Source organism: Phalacrocorax carbo, chromosome 9 (genome assembly GCF_963921805.1).
Source record: "Phalacrocorax carbo chromosome 9, bPhaCar2.1, whole genome shotgun sequence".
Lineage (NCBI taxonomy): Eukaryota > Metazoa > Chordata > Aves > Suliformes > Phalacrocoracidae > Phalacrocorax > Phalacrocorax carbo.
This window is the reverse complement of record NC_087521.1, coordinates 35093456-35110002: the sequence shown is the minus strand read 5'-3', so window position 1 is coordinate 35110002 and position 16547 is coordinate 35093456. Positions and strand designations below refer to the sequence as shown.

General features: G+C 44.6%; 1 long non-coding RNA gene across 1 annotated transcript in view; it reads right to left on the bottom strand.

Annotated features, from left to right (window-relative positions):
• Positions 1 to 1534: 1534 nt before the first annotated feature.
• Positions 1535 to 16547, bottom strand: part of LOC135314957 (uncharacterized) — a 103933-nt gene continuing 88920 nt past the window's right edge. The window contains exon 6 of the long non-coding RNA XR_010374369.1: positions 1535 to 1657. This is a non-coding gene — a long non-coding RNA (uncharacterized LOC135314957). The remainder of the gene's footprint in view (positions 1658 to 16547) is intronic.

Below are 16547 nucleotides of genomic sequence, written 5' to 3'. Positions count from 1 at the left end.
TTGCTGGTAGGCAAGATCTTACACCTTCCCGACCTATTGTGTAGTGCCAGGTTCCTAGGAATCGTTATGCCATTGTGCACTAAAATTAACACTGTTAAATTAATGTTGTTAAAGCACGAAGCAAGTACCACTATGAAAGAGGTGTTGGCTGAGTTACTGTAATAACACCACTACAGAGAGGGATGTGGTTTGATGCTTACGCACATAGGCGGCTTTATGTACTAGTATTTTATTATTGATAAAATCCACTGATCGCAGTATGAACTTGCGCCTATTTTTGCCTCAATATAAGCAGGGAGGAAAAGAAAATTACATCAACGCAAAGGGAATAAAGGTTATGTTACTTTGATAACGCTGGGAAATAAGCAGCTTGCCATTCGGGACTCATTGGTATTCACTGTAATAAACACACTTCCTGATGTACGTATGTGATTATAACAAGCGCTGTACGAAAATGACACTGTAATTTAGGAATAAGACAAACACAAGTGATGTAGTTCAAAGCTCCGCTGCACTCCCTGGATTTTTGTTTGGTTTTCTGGTTTGTTTTTAACTGACTCTCCGTGCCCACAAAAGCAAGGATAGCCTCAAGGGTTGCCCCAGCTGAAAAGCATCTGCAGTGATCCCCGCTGACCTTTCTTTCTGATAGCACCCCGCCTGCCTTTTAATGGAGGCCTGAACCGAGTCAGAGGTGAAACAGATAAATGACTGAAGATCCAAATGTTTTCTCAACGGGCAAGTTCCCACATGCTCAATTTTCTTTTCCTCCATGAAGAACAAGAGGGGAAAAAATTGCAAGTGATTAGCTAATGAACATCTGGTTTGCTTTATTTGTGCTTCCTTGCAGCCAGGGGTTGCATTTACTAATTTTTATTTCCTACTAAAAACAAAAAAGGAGCATTTTTTTTCCAAAGCCTGCAGAGGAGCAGGCTCCTCACAAGTGTGGCCGTTCTTTCCACCACTGTGATTACCTGGCCCGCATGCCACGTCCTGTGTGGTTACCTTCTGTCCTGAACTTTTCATGTGGTTTGACATGTCTTTAATTTAGACAATCAGACCACGTCTAACCTGAAACAAAAACACTCTTTGGAGATCCTGAGCCCTTTTTGAATTCTACAGATGTCAACCCAGCGGGATGCGATGTCAAGCTGTTAATTATATGTGTAAATAGGGTTGATGGTAATTACATGCTAAACACAAATATTATCTGATGTAAATATAGACTGATTGTGCTCTTGCACTCCTGACTGCTAAAAATAGCTGACTGAAGGCCCAGCTCTGCACTGACTTCAGATTTGGACAACGCCAGTGATTCACGTTGACTTGTGTGTGCTCACTTCAGCTCCTGAATCCTTCTCTCTGCTTGTTTATTTTCAGCGGTTTTCACAGCACTGAACATTTGACCTTGCACAGGAATAATGAAAGATGGCATTTATGAACAAAGACCTCAGAAGAAAACAAGAATTTGGAGATCTGCTTTCCCTCCACCTCATAGAAATCCAGTTTTCCAAGAGGGCTTAAGCACTCACCTGAACTTCCCCAGCCCTTTCAGAGTGTTTCAAGCAGGTTCCCAAAACGTTTTGCCGCTTGGGGGAATTACAGCCTTTCTTTGCATGGTCAGTTAATTTCAAGGCAACTATGGCTCCTTCATTGTTTACTGCATGAACAAGGGGTTAAGGAAATAACTTGCTAGCCATAAACCCTCTAAAAACATGTTTTAGTTTCTTCCCCCCACTCCCACAGATTTACCTTCCACTTACTTTGCCAATGAGTTGCTCACTCCAGTCTGTCTTCACTGCAGTCACAAAGGCCCCCAACCCTTGACAGTACATTTTTATTCAACAGACTAAACTCCAAAATTATTGAAATGGCTGTTTATGGCATGTCTTGGAGCCAGATCCAGAGCAAAGTTGCAGCAGTGTAGATGTGGAGGGACACTCGTGACACTTGTAACTGATATCATACTCTGCCCCATTTTATCACCCCCATCTTTCTTTATCGTCAGTTCTTTATCGTCAGACTGTCCAACCAACTTGTTCTCTAGAGAAGGATCATAAACCCACAGGTAATTGCAGGATGGCCACACAGACAGTAAAAAGAAAAAGCCTGCAGATGGGTAGTTCAAAGAGAGATTTCTCAAAAAACACCAGACCACTGAAAGGAGCCAAGCTGTGTCTCATTTGCGGATGTACTGAGCATCTATAAGTTTATTTAAAATCAGCAATAGCTGCAATATGCAACGCCTATCAAAATCAGACATTTACCCACAACTGTGGCTTTTGAAAACGTGATTTACTTTAGAACTGAAGAGGAAATAACAGGGCTTTTAGACAGACTAATAAATGTATGGTCCAGATACTTTTCCAGTAGTGTATTTATTGTCCAAGGCCTTCAGTCAGCAGCGCGCTTAATTTTAAGCACATGCTTAAGTGCTTTACTGAACAAAGGCGAAATGTGGACCTACCAGGCAGCTCAGGAAAAAGTACTTTCACATTAGTCATCCTTCAGGAGCAATGATAGCAACGGAGCTTTTACCATTTTATGCACAATCCAAGCTTAGAAGCAGCTTTTCTCTTTGCAGCTGTAATCTAGCAGAGAAGGAAACCTCGGGGAGTAAGAAGGGCTTTCCTTGCTTCTTAGGCAGCCCCACATGGCCACTAGGTGATCCAGCATGGAGCCCTGGAGAGGCTTCAGCCAGTGTTGCAGGGGACAAGCAGCTGGGGCACAGCGTTCAGAGCAGATGGTGGTACTGACTTACGGACAGGTAAAGGAGGCAGGATTAGGCAAAGCGACAACCACCACACTGTTACGCCAAATAATTTTATGCACCTGACAATGTTAACACACATCTGACAAGGTCAGGGGCTCCCCAAAGCCTGAATATTGCTTAGCATCCCACCTACCCCAGCTATTTAGTTTGGGAGACAAGGAAAAGATCCAGGGTGACCACATACGTTACAGGTGTGTAAAAACATCCTTCCTTAGTGAATGCACTGGGTTAATATTCTACTCCAAGGATTGTGTCTGGAAAAGGGGCTGTTGGTACCTCTGGAGTCTTTAAAAAAGAAAGGAAAAGTAATAACCGTATATTGTTCTATAAGATGTGTGGCATCAGATGAAACCTGTGTTGGTCAGAAGACTGACAGGGCTTATTTTGATGCAAGAGACAATTTCAGAGAAATAAAATGTTGGCAGCAGGTATCGATTACATGCAAGATTCAGCAACTGCAATTAGTCACAGCTCCTCAGATAGGACATGAGGCAGGTAGGAGGATTCACCTGCTGAGGACAAGAGTTTGTGCAATGGTGGGTGGCTCTGGCACGAGCAGTCCCACAGGGTCATCGTTAGCCTGACCTTGCTGGGGTCATTTATGCAAGAAATTGCTTGACCCGAAGTGTCTGGAGATCCCCAGACTGACCCTCAGACTCCATAAGCTGCCTCTCTGTGCTGACGTGCGCACTTAAGAGGAAGAGGAGCTGTGCGAGCTCTGGGGCCTCATGAAGCCTGGGTCCCTTTAGATTTATGCTTTGTGGATGACTGACTGGTTAGCTGAGTTGTGCTTGCAGTGTGACATTCCCCTGTGTAAGATGCCAGAGTATCCTCATGGGAGAGTGGGGTGTGCTCCAGCAGAAAGAAAATCATCACCCGCTGTGCATCATACTAAACACTAGAGAATCCACATAGAATTGTGTCTTTAATTGAAGGGTGAATGTCTGGTACTCACTCACATTACACTGTGTTCTAACCTTTTCCTGCTTTCCTGCTTTCTTCCATTTCTGATGTTTAATAAGGGTTGAACTTAGCTTTCCCTGTGCTAGGAGGAGTAATTAAGTCTCTCTCCAATGCCTGGCCATATATTTGCATAAAAGTTGTTAAAAGTTAATATTTTTGAGACTCTCCCAGATTTGGGTGAAATTGGCCTATGGGTGGAGAGTGATGGGGGCAAAAAGCAGGGACAGGGACCCACGCACCCAAGCAGCCACCCAGAGCATGACTGCATAAATCTTTCTTTCCTTTTAGGAAAACAGGCTAAAAAACAATGACCAAAACCGCAGGTGTAACATTTGTCACATTGCAGGTTCTTGCTCATTTAACACAAGACTCTGTGACATATCTGACATGGCAGCGCTTGGAGGACTTGGCTGTGACAAAGTTTAGGACGAGAGGAAATGGCCTCAAGCTGCGCCAGAGGAAGTTTACGTTGGATATTAGGAAAAACTTCTTCACCGAAAGGGTTGTCAGGCATTGGAACAGGCTGCCCAGAGAGGCGGTGGAGTCTCCATCCCTGGAGGTATTTAAAAGAGGGGTAGATGTGATGCTTGAGGATATGGTTTAGTGGTGGACTTGGCAGTGATAGGTTAGCGGTTGGACTCGATGATCTTAAGGGTCTTTCCCAACCGTAACAATTCTATGATTCTATGATTCTATGAAAGTTCATGCCAGGCTCCATTCATGTGCACTGAGAAAACAGTCCTTACATTCACAATTTTTTCGTCTAAATAAACTAGACAGGCAGAAAGTTAACAAAATTTTCATTTCAGAACAGTTGAGATCCACAAAGATGTTCATACACTTCATTCCTATTTATTTCAACAGGAATTAAGCTACAAAGTGTTCTTTGCAGATTTGGGCTTAATTAACTTGTCCAGTGTTGTTCTGGAAATCTGAGAGGACCCCGCTTTTGCACACATTGGTTCAGAGCCTTAACTGCAAGAGCAGATCTTTTTTCTGAGCTAGTCGTGTCCAGCATACCAGAACTGCAGAAATCCTATGAACACTCGAGTGCTAGCATGGACTCCTGCAGGGCAAATCTGAGCCTTCCGACAATTTTCTCTGTTAACTTTTCGAGGCCCCGCAGGAGCAGTCTGTGAGTCCCAAAAGAGCCACTGGTTATAAAGCACCGTTCTCTGTGCTCCAGAGCCCGTTTATAGCTGCCTCTGGTCTCCGCGGCATCAAAAGCTGCCCAGGACATGCGGGCTGCTCAACGTACCTGGCAGGCACCAGGCCCAAACACTTCTGCCTGAACTGATTTTCAAGCCTTCCTCCCACAGATGAGTGGCAATCACAGGAAATAAATTCCCCAGGACCAGTGATGTGTATAACTATGGGATGGGGAGCTCAGGCCTTTCCAGTCTAACTGTGAGCTCCAAAGCAAGAGGCTTGCATGTTCTCCCGGTCCTCCCTTTCTTTGCAGTGCTGATCCAGAGGATTTGTCATCCCCTATAGCTGCCATAAGAGGCAATGAGAAAGTTGGTCATTTCAGGAGCCATTTAAAATGTCATCCACCGATGCCTCCATCAGGTTTAAATCCATGCAGAACAAGGACAGCCCAAACGGAGGTATATGCACAGGCTTAATAAGGTGATTGATTAGACAATGCAGGGGAGGGGGAATCATTATAAAAGGCAACAGGAGACCTGGATTCTCATTTGTTGTGTAGTTGAAGCTCCTCTCCCTCCTCCGCAGCATGCATGGACCGGGACTCCACTGCACTGGTGCTGCAAAATATGGGACTAAAAACCAGTTATTTCCCTCAAAAGCTCACAGCCTAAGTAGTTTTTCTCTAGCAAAGAACAAACGCTATAGTCCATAGAAGTCTCTATTTTCATCAGCTGCACTGAGGAAACCTTGGTTCTCCAGATCACTTTTCTGCATTGCCCACACACCCCTGAAGCACGTGGAGAGGGAGCTGAGGCTCACAGAGCTTTACGGACAACACTTCACAGCACCAAGGAGATGGGTGCTGTCCTTGGGGAGTCAATGAAACCCCAAGGGCACCGAGGTTTCCAAGGCAAAGTAAGTAAAAATTTTCCTGCTGGTTCTGGTAGCTTGTGGATCAGAGCCTTATGGCCCTACCCCGCGCCTCAGCTCCCGGACGGCGGGGCCAAGGAGCGATCCCAGAACTCCCAGCCCCCGTTAATGCCTGTGAAACTTAAAGATTTGCAGAGTTTACTTGCAAAGCCTTTTAGAAGCAGAGATGAGTAAACAAGAGTGAAAAGTTAAACAAAGGAAATACATTTATGCTTGTACTGTTTTCAAGTTTATGCAAACAATCCATTTCTAAAGCTGTCACTGACACTCCTGGCACGTTCTCATTCCCCAGCTCAGAGTCATGTTGGAAACTGAAATCACAAACATTTCTGAGATGCTTTGGGCAAAATACCTCCCTCAGCTCCACCAGCCAAAAATCAGTGAAGTCCATGGCAGCCACGGAGCCATGGCAACATCCTTGTGCACTGACCGATTCTGGAAGAAGAGGGAGAAGAGCCTGAACTTCTCACAGCAGCTATGGAAGAAACTGGTATAGAGTTAGCCAGATGAATTATGAAGAGCAGTTGAAGAAATAACAGCAGGAAATCATCAAGCAGAGCAGGAATTAGAAAATATTACTTTCTAGCTGGTCAGGCTGTAAGTGGATCTGCCATAAATATAACCTTTTGCTCATGACTTGACTCAGGGGAAGGAGACATGGACAGCCTGCTCTCCACCAGCACAGCTCACCAAGCTCCATGTAGGAAGGGAGGGCACTCTGCTAGACCCAAGTGCTACCATGAGAGTCAGCGCAGTGTGTTTGTGTCTCTGCGGGCTGCTCAGGGACGTTTTCCTGCTCACGTTAATTCACCTCTGGGTGTTGGATTCTGCAAACTGCACAGCAGTATGGAGGGGTGGAGGTCCCATTTGGAAAGATAGGGTCATCCCCCCAGCAACCCTGAGTGCTGCAGAGGAGCTTTGCTTCTGCCTTTTAATGGCAGGATTTGTGGGGAGAGGGGCCAGGGGAGCGGGCAGGGCCTGACTCCTCCCCAGCCTCCCCATGCAGCCTTACACAGTAAAGGGGAAGCAGTCCCTCTGCCAGTTTTCACAGCAAAAATAAAGGGTGACTTTCTTGCACTGCCTTTCAGGTTTAGAGTCCGCTGAGGTCAGCAAAGCCACAGTTTCCCAAATTATGGCTCAAAAAGTGGCATGGGTTTGTTTCAAAGTGAAAGCATGCACATTCACAGCAGGCAGCACAAGCTCTGCTGCAGCCAGAAGACAGCACGGTTGCCATTCAGATGCCTCCTCACCCTTTTTCCTCCCCTCCATTCAGCTGCACGAGACAGCACGTTTAACAGCTGATCCATCTGGAAGAGAGCCTACAAAGTTAATTTCTAGCTTTGAGATGGTTACTGGCAATTGTAGGTAATTTCAAATATAATTGCAATTGAGTTGAAAAAGCTCTGTTTGCAATGTTTATGCTCATCACTCTAATTTAAGACCTAGAATGCTGGATATGCTGCTCTTCAACACACACCCATTTTTCATCTTCCTGATTTTACCACTAGTGATCATAAAAACAGCCCCAGCAAACCACAGTCTGCAATGCAAGACGAATGTTTGAAAAGTCGCATATAAAGTTTCAAGGAAAGCTGCTTGAAGGTTAACGACGGAACATGTCAATGATTATCAAATAGACAAGGAAAGCCGCAAAGCACTTCGAACACAGAAACGCAAGAGCCCCTCAAAATAAATGGTGGCTAACCTTGTTTAGAATAATACTTCTCTTCAAAGAAGTGGAACTGTTGCATGTCACAAATACGTCCACATGTCGTTTTAATACAGGAATAATTACCCGTGGCATGTTTGTTAGTGGAAAAAGCAAAGGTCTCCTATTACTTACACATAATAAAACCTGCATTGTTTACCATGAATGAGTTATATGAGACTGGTTATAAATAAGTGTTGTAACAAACTTTGGTGCCCAGGCCTACAAACTGTTCTTAATATCTGCAGTTTGGTAGCACCTAGAGGCCCCTGGTAAGATCTGTGATGCTGAGCCTGCTGCAGAGTAAGAAATTGCCCCTGCTCTGAAACACATAAAAGACGTTATAGGTAGAGCAAAAAGATTCAAACCCCTGAGCAGGGTGACTCAAAACATGCAAGTATTTCCAGAAAGCACATCAGAGAGGAACACACTGCAGGTGGCCCTTCTGCTCCCTCCACGATGTGCCCTACGCGAGCAGCCATGGGCTGGAAAGCAGGCAGGGGACAGAGCAAAACCAAAGGTTGCGCTGTCAGCACTGGATAGATATTACCAAAGAGACCGCAAGATGCAAAGCGACTCGTATGTGCAACCGCTCACAGGCTGCGGACTCCAACATGACCATTTTAAAAGCTAGGCTACACCCTTGAAGTTAAAATCAACAGCTGTGTGCTGGTTTATATACGCTTAAAATATCTGATTTTTAAAAAATACATTTGGCTTTTTATAGTTGACAAAACTGCTTTGTAGTTTTAAACTCTTTAGTGGCTAAAGTCATATCTGCCGAAGCTGGGCATGTATCAGAATATCTCTGCCCATATCTCTATCCATAGCTAATCTCTGTGAACATATGCCTGCTCGAAAAAAAAAACGAACCAAAAACCTTAGCTTGCTATATCCTTGACTCAACAAACCAAGACAGTTAAAGGAACTATTTAAAGCTGGAACTACTCAGGAAATTATTTCTTCTCCTATGAAAAAATTTAGAGGAAAATGAAATTTAAAAATTTTTCCTCAACATTTTCCTACTTTTTTTTATTTTAAAATGAAAAACTGTCTTTTCTTAAACTGTTTTTGTTGGGTTTTGGCAAGCATTGAACCACTTGAAGACTGTTGCAACAGAGAATTATCCGGCCAGCTCTACCGAGAGCATCAGTTCTGTGAAGATTCGAGTACTTGCTTATTTTAATGCAACCCACAAAGGTAAGCCTCTTTGCAGAACTAGGGCTGAAATGCTGTACTTAAAAAACCTACATGTAGCGTATCTGAAGTGAACTTAAAAACCTTGCTTTAGTAATGAAATGGACTCATTTTAACTCCTCAGTAAGTTGCTTTATATAGAGAAGGAGGCAGTTGTGGGATTACTGGTAGACGCTACCCACAATTTGTAGCTGTGCACCACTTGACCCAAGATGGACGTCACTCCAGGCAGTGTTAGCTGCTCCTTCATTCACCCCAGGAAATGCAGGCCCATTTTCCTACTTACTTCTATTACTTCACTTGAAAAGTAAGAAGTTTAGGACAATTTAAGGCCATCACCTTAGGCTCTAGCAAAATCCCAGTTACTCCTTTTTGGCTGGAAAGGTTTACTAAAGATAAGGGGCTTTAAGGGAAAACAAATTAACAAACCAAAAGAGAAAAATTCAAGCAGATTAGTTCCATGGGAACCTTGCAAGTCAGCAAGGCTCCTCCAGACTTATGCAGGAGAAAGCCCAAATGCTTGCTCCAAAATGATGCCCCAATATCACAGGCATCAAACCCATCCCGGTGAGCTCTGCCCTTCCCCAGCCACTTGGCTTGATGTGTTAGACCCACAACCCCACTCAGCCACCTGGTAAATGTGGAAAAAGGAAAAGCTGAATGATTTACACTCAGAAGTAATGTTGGTGGCCACCAGGACTCCAGATTCATCAGCAGAAAGTCCCTCACCACTTCACTGTCACTGAACTCCAGTTCCAGCTCCACAGGAGTCAGGGGCCAGCAGGCAGCAACCATGCAACAGGACTCAAGCCTCCAGCTCCTGATGACTGTTTCCACTCTGTTCTTTCATACTTGCAAAGTTTTTGCTGTGCTATCTGTGACTACAACATCATATAAGGCTTTACTGAGGAGGCAAAATAATAGGGGGGCCTCAGAAACATGGTAATCAAAGGCAGCTGCATGCAAGACATTACACTCTTGCTCTAAGAATAACCATTAATTGTTTGCATGGGTCAAAAAAATTAGTTCCCATGAAAAATGAATATCAGTTGAAGCCTAATGAGAGGCTGGTTAAACATAGCAGAGAAATAAAAGTAAGCAAGAGAAATTCAGGACCCTGATTCTCAGTGCCTGGAGTAACCAAAACTGATGGTGAAACTGAGACAGTGAAGCCTGATCCTGAGGAGCTCGACTGGTTATGTTTATTAGTTCAGTTCATGGGTCACCTTCATGTTATTTAAGGGTGTCTGGAAAAGCCTGCAGTGTTATTCAAGTTGAAAGGGCACAAGGACCACTGAGGCAAATCAGAGTCTTTCCCTGGGAGGACACTGGGCCAGGTTAGCAAGAAAAAATATGGAGAAGGGATTTTTCTTGCCAATATTGTGCATGCTGAATGCCCCAGAAATATCCCTCTGAGGACTCAGAGAGCAGTGCTTTGAATGGACTGTCTTCAGCACACCAATTCATTTTCCCCCTTTATAGTACCTGCTGTCTTCCCATCCAGGCTGAAGGCACTTCTGCATAATCCAAAGAATCCAAAGAATAACCTCAATCCATTCACAGGGGCATAAGTAAAATAGGGAAAAAACAGCTAGAGCTAACCCACCACCTTGGTTCACATCTTCACCCAGGCTGGCATTGTGTTTGCCTGGAGAAGACTAAGGGGGGATTTCATAAATACCTATAAATATCTAAAGGGTGGGTATCAACAGGATGGAACTAGGCTCTCTTCAGTGGTGCCCAACGACAGGACAAGGGGAAACAGGTACAAGGTGGAACACAGCAAGTTCCACCTAAACATGAGGAAAAACCCCTTCCCTGTGTGGGTGCCCGAGCAGGGGCACAGGCTGCCCAGAGAGGCTGTGGGGTCCCTTCCCTGGGGACATTCACACCCCACCTGGACGCGGCCCTGTGCCCCTGCTCTGGGGGTGCCTGCTCACGCAGGGGTGGGACGGGATGATCTCCAGAGGCCCCTTCCAACGCCTGCCATTCCAGGATTCTGTGATTCTGTGTTTAGCCAACAGTGATAAACTTGGTTGCAAAATTGTCAAGACAAATTTGAAGCTCCCTGCACACCCAGCACTCATAAGTACAAAAGAAATGCAGAAGGGATGAAAGTCAGAAGGATAAAAAGTAAGGGGTACTCCTCTTCCCCTCCTAAGCTACAACAGCACACTGAAATCCAGGGCAAAAGTATCCCACATCAGAAACTGCTGCTACTTCTGCCAAAGACTGGTACACCAGCAAATATAAGAGTGCGCTCCTTGTTCTCTGGGTAGCACTTAGACCTGGAAGATGGTCTCATGTTATGCCCTTTAGCATCCCGGCATGGTTGAGACAGCAGCAGCTCAGGAGTCCCTGTGTGCCCTGCTTTGCTCTGAGGGGGGTGACGGCACCACAAAACTACAACATGGAAAAGAGTATCTTCTTCATGTGTGCGTAAGTTAGTATCTCTTAGCCATACGCCTGGGAGGAAGATGGCAGAGGACTATCTGATATCATGCACCATTTGAGTGAGATGTTACTCTTCCTTGATAGAGAAGTAGGAAACCAGCCAAGGAACTTGTTCTCCTTACGAAACCTTCCCATTTCAGTTCTGCCATTCGGTCAGTAAAAGAGGGAATGGGTAATGGTTGGGTAATCCCCGAGGAGCACCAGCCAAGTTCCCAGACTTATTTTTCAAATGCTTTGCATTTCACTGTGCAAGTTGGAATACCAGAAAAACGACCTTTCTTGGTAGCTGTTCTTCTATTCCTGGAACTTGGCAAAGAGACATTCAGTGATGCTGGAGATGCTCTAGTGTTCCGCGGGCTAACAGGCAATGCAAAATACTTGGAAAAAATGAAGCAAATACGGGGCCAAGGCAAAAATATTTCTGGCCATGAAAATCAACCCTAACCTTTATAAAATGCACATCAACAACACGATTCTCTATTATTACCAACTATAGCCCTGCTGATACTTTTGAGCTAAGAACTGTTTCTGTTTCATATTTCATCCGTGGTGTTCTGCATCACAAACCTCCATCCTTTTGCCTACTGCTCCAGTGAGGGAACTTAACTCTAGTATTTAACAATTAATCCATTGTATTTAGGATCCATCTATTCATCTTGAATCACTTGGAAAAAAAAAAATAACCTTAATCTCAATAACTTGCACTCTGATTTTGCTGTTTGTTGAAATTTTCCATTGTATTGCATAAATACACTTGAATTACAGATTTGAGTTTAGCGGATCCCTGTATCTGTTAATCCAGATATTTGTATTTGCTGTGTACTTTGAGTCACCTGATGTAGTTACTGTTCCTGATACAGCGACTGAAGCGATATAGATAGAAGGGTCTTTCCAAAACTCCTAGAATTTCATTCTTTCTCTGAAGTCGCATTAGTATGTGTATTGGTAAGCATTTAATTTCTGGGCACTGTCTTCTAAGAATTCATTCATTTAAAAGACTGAAAAGCAAACAGGGTTGCAATTCCTGGCTAACCAAATTAAAGACCTTTGTCTGAACATAAGCTTTCTGTCTGAGGAATCATATTTAAAATTACATTTTAAAACAAAAATCTGCATTTAGGCTTCAAAAATCAAGCACTGCCAATTAAGGAAAGTAGATATTTCACTACACGTCTCTTGTGCTTATGTGTCGTGATGGGGTCTTTAATTACAGCATCATTTTGGACCATTTTTACATATCTTATTCACACACAGTGAACAGTGCTGAATGAATGAGCAGCTATTCAATATCTTGCTCCCCCCTCACTACGCACTATGTCTCTCTATGCCTCCTTTTGCAACCCAAACACTGCTCCAAAGGCGGGATTATTAATTTCTCTCTAGTTTTTTCTAAAGAGCATTTCAATGTAATATATGTTTGCCCAATTTTGAACACTTACTGTTCACTCTGCAAAATGGGAAAGTGGTATACTTCCCATTTTATAGGCAAGGAGCTGAGGCAGAGAAAGGAGGTCAAAAGTGCCCATTAATTTTCAGAGCCCAATTCGATATGCCTTGGAGATGATTATTCACGGTACTTAGCATTATATACTACTTTATGCATTCAGCATACTGCTCTTGTTGAATAAAGTGGCTGCTGGTGGTCCTTTGCACTTCTGCATATCAAATTTGTAGGATCGTTAAGTCAGGGACGCAGAAGGTGAGCGGCGTACAAACAGTGACCTCCAGGAAACGTCCCGTTAAGGGATGGCCCCACCTAGGAACAGAGAAGCCCCATTTTCCCAGGCAGCATTACAACACCTTAATTTGGGGGCCATCTAGTCCATCATTCATCACACAATTCCCAGTTGCTGCACCAGCAGAGAAAGGAATCTCGCAGACAATAACAACATTACTAGGAGAACGGGAATTGTTCATACAGACATTTCTCCCATTTACAAAACCAGGCAGTGGTCCAACGGCAAAATAGCTGTGGAGAGACAATGAAAGGTCTCCAACCCATTGCAGATGTACAGGGGGCAGCTTTACGCAGATATTTCCTTCAGTCTGGAAAGTGGATGCAAGGAAAGTTTTGGGTTGGCCCTTCAGATTTGCAGGACCCTGAGGGGATGGGTCTGTGTGTAGTTTATGAGGCTGTTAAGAGAGACACAGTGCTGAGGCCATTGAGCAACGGCGTACCTGGGCTTGTGCCAGGGCCTGTTGAGGAATAGCCACGTGTGTCTTAAAAACCTGCAGGGATGAAGATTTCCCCCCTTTCCTCCTCCACTAGCAGCTTGTTCCACTGCTGCACTCCCCTCCCAGGAAAAAACCTTTTCCTGATGTCCAATTTGAACCTCCCACGCAGTGATCTGTAGCCATTGCCCCTTATTGTATCACCTGTCACTGCCAAGAAGAGTTTGATCCCATCATCTTTGTAGCTGCCCTTCAAACAGTTGTATTAAACATCCTCTTACTGTGCTCTTTGCTTGGCGTCAACCCTGAAAGAAGCCAGGACTTTCTGTACCTTCTCTAGGGCCCAGATACTCTCTTGGCACAGAACAGAAGGCCCTGCTTCTTTCAGGGTTACGGCCAAGCACCTGTACAGCCATCCCAGAGCTCCCATCTGAGCTGCAAGCTGAAGCTTCCCGTGCATGTAGGCAGCTGGGGAGGGTTATTGACCTCTTTGATATGGACTGGGGACACAGCCAGAGTCGGCATCAACAGAGGAAAATTCACATCAGTGTTTTCTCTGAGAGCAGAAAAGGCAAACATGGTCTCTGATGTGTAACTTAAGTGCACTTCTGTGCTGTAAGGTCTTTCAGGCTCTAGCACACAGGGGATGGAGGCACACAGCGCGGGTTCCCAAGGCCACGAGCAGGCACAGACACCATCCTCGCCATCCTGTTAACCACTGAAAAACTAGAAAGGACCAAAAAAGCTCTTTTCTCCAGGGACAGTTACATTCTGGGAAACGTAACAAGAGGCATCCAGGCAGGGAGGGAGTTTAGACCAGGTACAATAAGAGAAAAGGCTGAGCTGGCTGTGGCAGTTAACCTCTGACAGACAGTCTGTAATATACCTGACACAGAAAACAAACCAGGTGGTGCCACTGCTTGGAAAATACAGAGGCGCAGCGGGGGGGACTGCGAGTGGAGGAGGGGGAGAGAGGGAAAACATGAGCAGGGGAAAACGGAGAGGGCAGGAGTCGTTAACCCCTGATAGCAAGAATAAAGTATTTTACTCCCCATCTCATTCATTAGACCGCGTCAACTCCAGAAGGACTACATCCATTCCCGCACATAAATCTAGCAAGTTTCTCTTTTAAAAAGGCCAGACACTGTCTTTGCCATGGCAATCCAGCTGTCTGGCCGGCTGCCTGCCATGCAAACAGGACCACGAAAGCTCAGCTTTCTAAGATGAGGGCAGCACTCTCCCAGGGGCTCCCTGAGCCCTCTGCTCAGCACTGCCACTCGCCCGCTGCCTCTTTGCAGGCCAAGGAAGACAGAAGTCCCCAGGGGATGGCGCGGTCCTGTCCCTCGGGTTGGCGATGCCAGCCCACAGGCAGGAGCCGCTCTCATCCCCACCCAGCAGAGATCTCAGGGAGGCAAAGTCATCCAGCGAGCTCCACAGCGTAAGCAAAGCACTAGTTCACAGAAGCTCAGATCCTCTTTGTAGAGCCACATCCTTAATAACCCTAAGGAACAAATCTCATTCATAAGCCACCCTTATATAAGGGTAAAATGTTGAGAGAAAGGAATTACGCTGAATAGATTGCATCTGCTGCTGATTTGGAGCTTATCTCTGGGCTTCCACCTAGAGGGGCTCATAGTCATGGACACAGAGGGCCCCCATCCTGTCCCATTTTTAAAAGTTGCTCAAACCAGCAACCACCCAAGCAAAGTTTTGGGAAATGTAGGAAACAGTCCTGTCCTCAACATCTAACCTGAATTGAGATTAAAAAGCTAACGATTCCAATAAAAGAACAAGCGCACAAAATCGAGCTATTTTTAACGCATCTGTCTGTGGTTAATCAACATTGTTTTTCTTTGTGAGAACTTAGTAACATCAGGAAAGTTGGATAGCCTTCCTCCAGCTGAGGTATTACAGGGCATCTTGTATACCTTGGCTTTGTGTGGCTTTCCAGGACATCATTTTAACACTTCACAAATCAGACTTTATGGGCATTCTTCTATCATAAATCCACTGCAAAGCAAACACAAAAATTACAAGTTACACGTAGCCAGGTAAACTGCACAGAAGATCACCAGCAAGCAGAGCATTTTTGAAATGTATGAACCATAAAGCATTTGCGGTGTTTTATGATGGCAACATTTCTTTTAGGGCCTGATCCAGTCCTCTTTGAAGTCAAATGAAGTCTTTCCATTGACATCAGAGGGTGTGGGATTTGTCTCACGGCAACTTATACCAATGAGAACAATATTTTGCTCTGAAGTCATTGCTTTCTGCCATGGATGTTTTGAAAACAGCTCGTCACCTGACAATACACCCTGAAGGTACTGACAGTCCATGTGTTTTCATTATTTAAAAATGAGACTTGGTAACGGGCTCAGCTGTTTAAGGAAGGTAATATTTTTCTTAAGTACGCCTACTATAAAGTAAATTACCAAAATCTTCTTCGAGCTGTAACTAAAACATAAGGGCACAGCTGCCCTGGAGGAGTACAAGGGCTCCCAATGTAAACTCCACTGATATCATCACCATCAGAAGGTCATAAAATTGATTGATTATAAATACAGTCCTCATTTGTTTACAGCTTGCATTTTTGGGTCCCGGGTAATTAGCACGTTAGCAATCTCTCAAAGTGAGCGCTTACAGGTGCCGCTCGGAGATAGCCAAAGTGGAAAACTGCACAAGAAGAGCCTAATTTTCCTTAAACAATTGCAGGATGGATGCATTAGGATGGAGGGGAGAAATGTCAGTCATGTAAGTGTTTAGCTACTTGATCACAGCTACCCAGGAGCCAAGGGCGTAAGGGGGCATTAAAATGACCTGTTAATTTCCTTCAACAGTAAGGTAGCACCCAAAAAATGAGAGACATGTCAGCAATGTGAGGGAGATATCCTCTTTGTGAAGCCTGCGGCTGCACAATTCTTTTAAGATTCTTTTCCCTCCACACAAGCCAACAAAGGAAGATAAAGATCACCCTATTTGTGGTAACTGGTACTTAGTTCCTTCTAGTTATACTTAAAATAAACTCTCTTTTAGTTCTCCAAAGGTTTCAGCCTTCAGACACACCACTACCGAGCTGTAAGCCAGCCACCTTACTCTCAGCCCGTCTTGGCTCCAAGTTCACGACTACGCTGTGCGCACAGGACATTAAACTTTAAAGTCACGTTTTATTTGTACAGCTGGATGCATCAGGTTTATGCTTATTGT